We start from the raw sequence: 9,497 nt of genomic DNA on the forward strand, positions 1-9,497 counted from the left end.
CTCAGCATTCAGTTTTACCTGGAGACTGCACATTCATAAGAGTTTTATTATTTTCCAAGTAATGCAATTCCTGGCAAAGTTGCATCTGGGTTAGCCTTTAGAAGACTGGAATTTTCCAGCCAAATGAATAATTACAAAGCAACACTAGAGTTACAAGCTGGAAAGGTACTTCCTCTGGCACATTCTTACACTTCATAGAAGACATGCTTCAGTCTAGTATTACTCCTGTCTCTTCAGTTCTCACAACATCTCAAGAAAAGGCTCCTGTGCTCAGATATCTCTTAGAAGCAGCCTTTGCTGGGCTGCCCAAATAGCAGCTCTAACAAGTGCCAAAGACTGGGTAGGCACGTAGCTGATAAACAGATCTGGAATCGTGGCACCTGTGATCACCAGAACAAAGGAATCAAAGTCATCTTCCAGGGTCTAGAGCTCTGCCAACGCTCCCGGCACAAGGAAAGCAGCTGCGTGGCGTGGAGGGAGCTGCTGGAAGAGCTCCTGGAGAGAATTCAGCTGTGCCAAGGAGGGTGGGCACGGACAGAGAACCCGGAGACCCTTGGGTCAAAGATGCAACAAAAGAATTGCAACTGAAAATGGGTGAACGCATGGATTCCCCTCCAGACTAGAGGGCGAGGAATGAAAAGAACAGCCAAAATAAATCACATTGGTAAAGCAATTAAATCTGAAGAATTAATGCTAAACAATCAGCTAATCTAGATTATTGTACTGAGGTAAAAGGAAACAGGGATGTGCAGAGCATAGATCGTATTTTTAGCTCCTGGAAGAGAGTGAAGAAAAGATGGTCTAATGGGAAATCATCACTAGCCCAACAGGAAGGTTAAAAAAGGAACACAGAGGCACAGCATGAGCATATATACAGTCATCTGAAGGAAAAAAGTTCTGTAGTTTATATAGAATCACACCACCCAATCTCAGAAGGAAATCTGTATTAGCAGAAATAACTGCAGATACCAAGTTATGTGTAACAAAGAAACACAGTTTTGGAAGGAAAAGAAATCCCTCTCCTTCAGGATTTAAGCTGCTATTCACTACTGAGGACAGGACAGAATACCACCAAACTCACTGAGCAGTCTTCAGAGCAGGATACCAGTCACAGTCCTCAAGGTATTTGTTTATATCTCTCCCTCGTCAGATTCTCATATGGCCTTATGTTCCCTGGCACCTGCACAACATCCTGCCCACCAGCTGCAGCTGGTGCTACAAAGGGTCAAATTAAATAATTTGGAAAATGCCTTCCTCTCTTGGCATGGGTGTGAAGATGCAAGACTGAGTAAAGACAGATCAGGTGCAGAAAAGAATTAAAAACTGGCTGTTGACACTTAAATGCTTAACAAATTGACACATAATAATTAATAGCAAAGTATTCATTTGAGACAAGGCAGAAACCACCACTGGATTCTCAATGTCTGTGAAATGCTAAACTAATTTCTGACTTTTAACATTCCAACATGGTCATTCTTGCTCTTCTGGCTAAACTGGGCAATGGAAACCTGATGCTGTTTTGCAGCACACACCCGTCTGGGAAGCAGTCATGGTCTGACATCCACACTCACAATCATCTGAAATCCATAACACGGATTACATTCATTTACTGTTGAAGAATTAACTAAATTAATAAAAAGAATTACATTACACAGAGATGACACTCACCATCTGCAGTGTCATTTTTCCAGAGACAGAGCAGGTTTAAGCAAAATTCTGGATCTACACCTGAAATTGCATAACATTCTCCAAAAGAGAATCACAGTTCTACCTCCTCAACCACACAGTGCAGCTTAGTGCCAAGCTGGGCTTCCCATCACCCAAGCCCTGTCCTGCACTCACACCCCAACGCTAAAGCTTTATTGACCTTCAAAGTCCTAGATACATTCTGTGTCATTTGTGTCCACTTCCTTACCTGCAGGGCTTGCTTTGCTCCAGAACTGTAAGTGGGAAGCAGCCACAATGTTTAAGAGATTAAGAACAGGGACGTTCCTTCCCTATCACCCTTCAGCCTAACTGAAATAGCTGCAGTGCCCCAGTTTCTCTCCTGCTATGATTCATATCCCATAGACTGCAGGTCAACCTAAGCTGCAGCCTGTCAACTAACTGCATTTGACACACGCAGCGGGATGGGGACCAGGCCATGTCACCCTTCCACCAAGAAGAAAGTGCCTTCTAGAGAACCAAGGACCAAAGGCATCCACATGGAAACGACTGGAACTCATGGTATTCCCTCCCTGTGCTGGTAATAAAAAAACCAATCAAACAAAAAAAACCAACAACACTCAAAAAACAAGCCAACAAGAGAGAAGGACTGGAGAACAAACCATCCAACAGTAAAACTAGATCTGCTTTTATTGGTGGTTTGCATTTCCCATCAATTCCATGAGGCAACAGCAAAACACGTTTGCTCTCCTGGCTCTTCCCTGGTCTGCACCTCAAGCTAATACATACCTTGCTAATTAGTAAGATGAAAGAGAAAAGCAATGTGGATTGTAGACCTCTGTGTTTTAAATAAAACAAATTTAGCAATTACTTCTTACAAGTAATACAATCTAAATTCTATATTTGCGATTTACGTTTCTCTGATGTTTACATAAAGTTTCACAGTATTAAGACATTTTAAGAATAAATGCTGTCCTTATGACTAGACTTTCAGCAACCCTTAATAGCAGAATTTAAGCAACAGTTTCTGCCCTAGACTGTCTCCCCTGATGTCAGTGTGTAAAGGAGCTGGCATTTGCAATATTGCAAACCCACACTGGCTACTGTGCACATCTGCCTTTCAGCCAGTTTAAACATTCATGACTCTCCACTTAAATGCATTTTCTAGTATGTCAGTCTTGTTTCAGTGACTTTTTTTTTTTAATTAGAAGATTTAAAAGGATTTAGAAGAAAAGACCACTAGACTCTGCAAGTATTGAGCAAAAAGCTCGTATGCTCTCAGGCAATACACATCCTCCACCAGAATTTACCATTTTTCTGTTCCACTATGACTACTGAACAAGTTCAGGTTAATTTTTTACTTCTTAATTGGCTGGGTTTTAAGGAATATCTTGTCAAAGGTTCTAAGTTACTAAAATCTTCTTTAAGTTCTTTCTTCTTGCCATCTCTCATCCATCTAACCCTGTTATTCTCAGTTTCTTTCTCTCTTATTCTCCTGTGTCTTAGATTATTGTTTCCAAGGAATTCTGAAGCTCAATGTCAGAACATGTAACACCACAGAAGCATCTGAACCAAAATTCATCGCTACAGTCTTAGGCTGTTTCAGAAACAAAAGCCTCCTCTTTTGAAACCCTCATGCTTCACTACACTGCAGACAGGACCCAAAGAGTCCCAGCAGCCCAGAGGAGCCCAACCCTGTCCCACCTGCAAGGGCTCCCTGCAGCCCTCCACTAACAGCAGAACAGAACCTGCACTTCAGTTAATGAATTCCTTTCACATGACTGACTTGAAATTGATTTTGTAAGTCATTCAGACCAAGAAGGGAAAGGGGGATTTTTAGAATTGTTTGTAAAAAGCACATGTTCCTGAAAACCAGCATCCAGCACCAGTGACCAGCGCTGGCAGTGGACGCACTGGGAGCAGGAAGAATGGCAGAAGCTTCCAAATGGATTTGGATTACAGCTCAAGAACCCTACAACAGCAAGCAGTGGGGATCTCTCTCGAGGGAAGAGTACTGTGGCTGTCATTGATTTTCAGCCTCACAACACAATTATTTACTTCAAATGCACAGCAACCCTACCAAAAGATTTGAATTAGTTTATTTAGCCATGAAAGCTGGCAACAATGTCCATAATGGATGCAAAAAGCAACACTACAGCAAGGTGTTAGGTGGCAGAGAAAGAACTGCTGGTCTGATGTTAGGGACTTAAGTCCACTCTCACATCTTGAACAAGACTTTGTAGCAGGAAGTCACAGCTTGGCTGAGAGGAAGAAAAGGAGCCACAAACACTTAGGATTTAAAATATATATAAAATCATTTTTTGTAAATTTCTATTTGTCTGGAAAGCCATGAGTCTAAAAATATTTTAAATTGGCTTAATCCAGCATCTTCTTGCCTCAGCAGATCTATGCTGCGTGTGTGTGCTGTCAGATCTGCCAACTTCAGTTGCAAAACTCATCTATTATTCTTCCCTCCAGTTAGCACAGCACAGGAGAGCTGTGTAAAAGGGGAAAAAAAGAGATGGCTTTAGCAGGGACCATCAGTGGTGGCACAGTGCTCAGTTTAGAGACCATAAGCCACAGTTGCAAAATTAATTTCTCAGAGCAAGTTACATCTGTCAGTCTCATCCTTAGGAACTTCCTGAATAATGAATTCCACAGCCTTTTTTGTTTGCTAATTTTAGTATGATATTGAAATAAAAAAGGTTAGCAAAATTATGCTTAGGTGTCTGTAGCACTATATTCTCCAGTGTTTTTGGAGAACACAGCTGTCTAAGTAACTGATCTTGAACTTGAGAAGTTACATTCAATTTTTTTTTAATTTTATTTTTTTTATTTTCAAATAAAACCTGTGGGGGAAAAAAGCTATCAGTATAAATCTGCCAGTCCCACCTGGATGTCATTTTTAAGAACATGGACAGAACTTTGCTCATTTAGTCTGTCTTCTTTAAATTTCCCATAGGCTATGAATTAGTTTAATCTCTCTTCATAGATAACTATGTCATCTCTAGCGTGCCACTTTACTCACAGGAGCATGAAAGACACTTGTAGTTTTTCATTTGTTAACTGAGGGCTTCCTCAGTCCCTGCCATCCACCGTTTCCTTCAGACCCAGTCAGCCACACCACAGCACCTCCTGCCTGGCAGCAGGGGCAGATGCAGGGCTGGCACCACATGGGTGTCTCAGGCAACTCGTGTGCCACAAGCCCCAGGAACTGCTTTGTAGTGAGCGTGGAGGTTACCACAGCCAGCAAGCTGCAGCTCCAGGGTAAGAGAGGGTGCTCAGCCCTCCCCCCGGAGGGAAGCAGAGGACTGGGTAATCGATAGCAGCATTCAGAACACTCTCAGCTTTGCAGGGAGATCAATTCACAACAACAGAACTCACTTTCTCCCCAAAGCTCCCTTCATACACTAGAGCTGATAAAAGTAACACTAACACAATTACTACTGGGGGGGAGGGGGGGGAAAGACTAGAGAAAAACAATCTAAGTTGGTTTATTTGGGCCATTAACTTCATTTTGTGTCCAGCCACTTCAGTTCCCCTGATAACAGCAAATCTGGTCTTCTAAAAGCCACACTGATGGGATTTATGTTATTTTGTTTTTCAAAAGAAGATGCAGTTGTAAGGCCACAACCTGTCTGGGTAGCAGAGCACACAGTTCAAGATGCAGAAGGCAGGAGCAAAATCAGAATTAAAAAACAGTTGCTATAAAAATTGATGGTATTCTCCTAAGGTGGGCAATAGGATATAAAACCTTTCATCCCTCAATGAGAAGTTCAGAGGAAGGTGGATTAGAGTCTTAAGGTTTTTAGTGCCTGCTCAGCCAGCTATGTAACTCTGTGTCCATGTCACAACACCATCATCACTACAGGATACCACAGCAAGGAGAACAAGAACCAAAGGGACGTGAACACTCAACTATGCTCTTGTCAGCATGAAAAACCTGCTTTGTTTCCACAGTCTAAAATAATACTCTTAGAGGTAAAAGAATGTCATTTTATAACATCATCAGTCTACTTATTCCATGGTTCAAACAAAATTCAACTCTAAAACCTGAAACTTTTGTGTAAATGTGTCTTTGTACACTGAAAGAGCACATGCTTCCGCAGTGTTACGAGTTCTTCTGTTCACTTTGCATGGCTCCTCCACTGTGAAAACAAAAGTCTCTGTATTGGGCCTTCTCAGTGATATTTGGAAACTCCTACACCTACTGCAACAGAGCGTTCAGAGGCCAGTAAGAACCATTTTTAAAAGTTAGTTCATTTTTTATTAACTGCAGAAATGCATTAAAGAAAACTAAAAGGTAAAAGAACATTCTTCCAAAAGTTCAAATATGCTCTGCAATACTCTAAGGCATTGAGAGCTCATACATTGGGAGACAGGAAGAAGAATGCCAAAGCCACCAGCACAAACTCAACACAAGAAAAGGTGGTCCATGAAATTCAGTGGACAAACACTATCAGACAGTTTTATGCTTTACCAAGGTGAAATCCACAAGTTAAATTTAGAATTATGATTTCTGCAGACACTCCAATGTATCTGTTCTGAATTTTCCAGAAATTGCAGATTAGAATTTGGCAGACTTTAAACTGACCCAGCATGTGTCTTTTGTAATCCAAATCATTCTGCCCTATTACTCTGCAAAAGTGTTTGGGAAAAACCCATGCCTTTCAACACATGGTCTCAGACAAGTGACAGGGACACTCCATTTATCTTTGTGCTAAGAACAAAACTTAAGTAGCTTTTTTTCCTCTTGGAATATTGCCATGAAAATTAAAATCTAATAGAGGAATCAAAGTTAACTCCACTGGAGAGTAAGCACAGTTCGCTGAATAACACTACTTACCTAACTGTATTAATTCAAAGTGGTTGTGGTAATTTTTTTCTATTTACCATGGGGAGAATATATCACATTTCTAGACTCTCTGATCTCATTCTGCAATACTGCAACCAGATACTCACCAAAGCATGCAGGTGTCACCGAGCTGCTCTGTGGAAGCAACTGGCAACCCCCACGAGTTCACAGCCACACAGGAGATTAAAGCTTTTTGCAGCACCACGAACAATAAATTGAATGAAACAGCTCAAATGTTACAAAACAAAGAAATCTGGGAAACTACTCCTCCATCTACTGGTAAACAGACAGTACTACCCAGCGTTCTGTTGCTAACCTGTGGGAGATGGCAATCTTCAGGCTGGACTTAACAGCAGAGACTAAAAAAACATTACCCAGCCTCTTCCATTTTGATTCCAGTATCAAGCTTCAACTGCTTTCTTAGCAAAAAAATATCACACCTTAGCTACATGCACAAGAATTTCACAACATGTTATTTCTCCAGGTGCTGTAGTAGGTGTCAATGTGACTCTGTTTGCATTCAGAAGAGAACCCATTGCCTTAAGTGACTTCCCAGTGCCATAGTGTATCTGTGGTCAGACTTGAGAAGTGGTTAGTTTTTCATCCACTACACACACCAAATGTGGAGCATGCTTTCTCCCATCCTTTCTGGCTTTCCACCTTTTACTTGGGCTTCTTCAGCTTATTATGAACAGACACTGCATTGCTGGCTGCTTTTGCTATCCAATCTTTTCCCCACAAGGCCACAGCCACCCTTCACAGGTCAGCTTGGCAAACCCTCATAGCAAATGTGTGACAACAAATACCTGTGGGTTTGTGAGGTTCAAATCACCAATTCAATAGCTGAATACAGTGTGATTAAACTTAAGAATCTAATGCAGACTGTGTCCTATTTTCAAACATCAAATATTTTGAGCATTCCTTTGAAAGTCAAACTGACATGGACACAGGAATCTTGTGTCTTTTTCAAAAGAGGACAATGGAGTCGCCCTTTTGTTAAGCAGCAGGACAGACACGGTCTGTTCTCAGGAAGAACAGGAGCCAGAAAAATGAGAATATTTCAGAACACTAGCAAGGTGCTCAAGCCATTCTGCAAGGTAAGGGAAAGCTTCGCAGCCCCATTCCTCAGTATCAAGCACTTCACTCTGGACACCAAATTCTACTGGCTCTTCTTCCCCCATACTGGTCCCAGCTCCTGTTTAATTGCTTCTGTGCTGGAGGATCTGCAAGCTGTTCCTGTGCTGCAGTACTGCTCAACTGCTACAGAGGCACTGGCAAGAGGAGACCCAGTTTTGTGCTACTGCAGACGGGCGGCACCGCAGCGTGGATGAACAAGCACAGAAGGCCCTACACCAAGCAACCCTGCAGGAGCTCTGCCCCCTTCCCCCCAGCCTCCCCATCCCTCATGTACCTGGAAGGGAACAGCAGGACTCTTACAAGCTCATGGCAAACTTACAGGCTATTTTTCTTTTTCAACGAGAGCAGTCAAAAAGGAGTTTTCAATCTTCTCCACACTAACAGCCTTCTCTCTAAATACTTCTGCGAACGAACACTTCAGAGTCCTTCAGCAGCACACAAACTGTCAAGTTTTCCTGTCCTGTTACAACATTCTGAAATATGAAGAAAACTTAAGACTGTATTTTGTACATGAATATTATTGAACTACTATCCAATCTACATGTGTGCATAAAAATTTTTTCAGGAGATATTCCAAACTTTGTTAGAGTAGAACATTGTCAGTTGGAAGGGACCTACAATAATCATGAAGTCCAACCGCAACACGAGAGGAGCACAAATAGTGGAAACGGAGCATGGAAAAGGAAAGAGGGGAAATACAACAAATCCCTGTGCTACTCAGCTCTCAGCCAAAACTCAATCTTCTATGTACTGTGCATAAGACTTGCTACTGTACTGTGTGATTAGGGAAAAGAGAACTCATTGAGACAAGGTGCACCTGCTAAAACTGGCAGTAAATCCAGTCGACTGCAGCAAATCAGTAGTGCCCAGTGTGAACAGAAAGCACATCTCTGTTCTTCTGGCACAAGAGAACTCCTTTACTGCAAGTACCACATACAGATCAAACATTTACAAGCAAAAGAAAAGAAGATAGCCAAGGGATTTATATTAAAATAAAGATTACAGATCACAGCATGAAAGAAAACAATAAACATACCACTAAGTCCCATGCCCAGACAAGCTCTCCTCGAGCAGTTTGTCCTCTGAAGGAGAGCTGCAAGGAGACAGCCTGAGCCAACAGTTTCTACAGCAACTGCAGACGCACCAGTACAATGATATTCAAACCCTACAGTAACTGCAGAAGCATCAGTAAATGGATACTCCAAACACTGAAGGAACATTTGACAGTTTGATCTGGACTCTCTAGCTCATTGGGCAATTAATAGATCCCAATCACCTCAGCTCAACTCTGCATTTGCCTGTTTCTCTGCAAACTCTTCTGAACCTTCCCAACCCTTCATATTCTTTCAGTACACTTGAATTCCATGGAATTTTGGAGGGGGACAGCACAGCCATCTGAGAAAGTTTTGTAGACAGTGCTGGAAGGATGATCGACATCATCCTATAAGGGAGAGACAGAGACCAACTGCATCTTTGTATGGTGCTGCTGCAGCTTCTCACTGCGGGTGGAATGCTGTTATGACAATGACACTATGCTTATGTTGCATTACTTAAGGCATACTTGGAAGCATCTCAGCAGGAACCAAAACAAGGGTATGTTACTACCCAACCAAACAGAAAAAGTAGATCCATTTGTAACATGTGGCTATTTTCACACTGATTGAGAATCCATATTAAGGAACACAAACTACTGCACCTATGCACTTGGTAAGTTTTCCAACATTTATTGAAGAATGTTTAGGGCAGGACATATCTCATTTCCCTAATTTTAAGAATCTGCTTTACTAAGTCACAACAGTGCCTCAACAGTTGCAGCTTTATCAGCAGTTCCATGCAAACG

The sequence above is a fragment of the Merops nubicus genome, unplaced genomic scaffold (genome assembly GCF_000691845.1).
Source record: "Merops nubicus isolate BGI_N331 unplaced genomic scaffold, ASM69184v1 scaffold27728, whole genome shotgun sequence".
Classification (NCBI taxonomy): domain Eukaryota; kingdom Metazoa; phylum Chordata; class Aves; order Coraciiformes; family Meropidae; genus Merops; species Merops nubicus.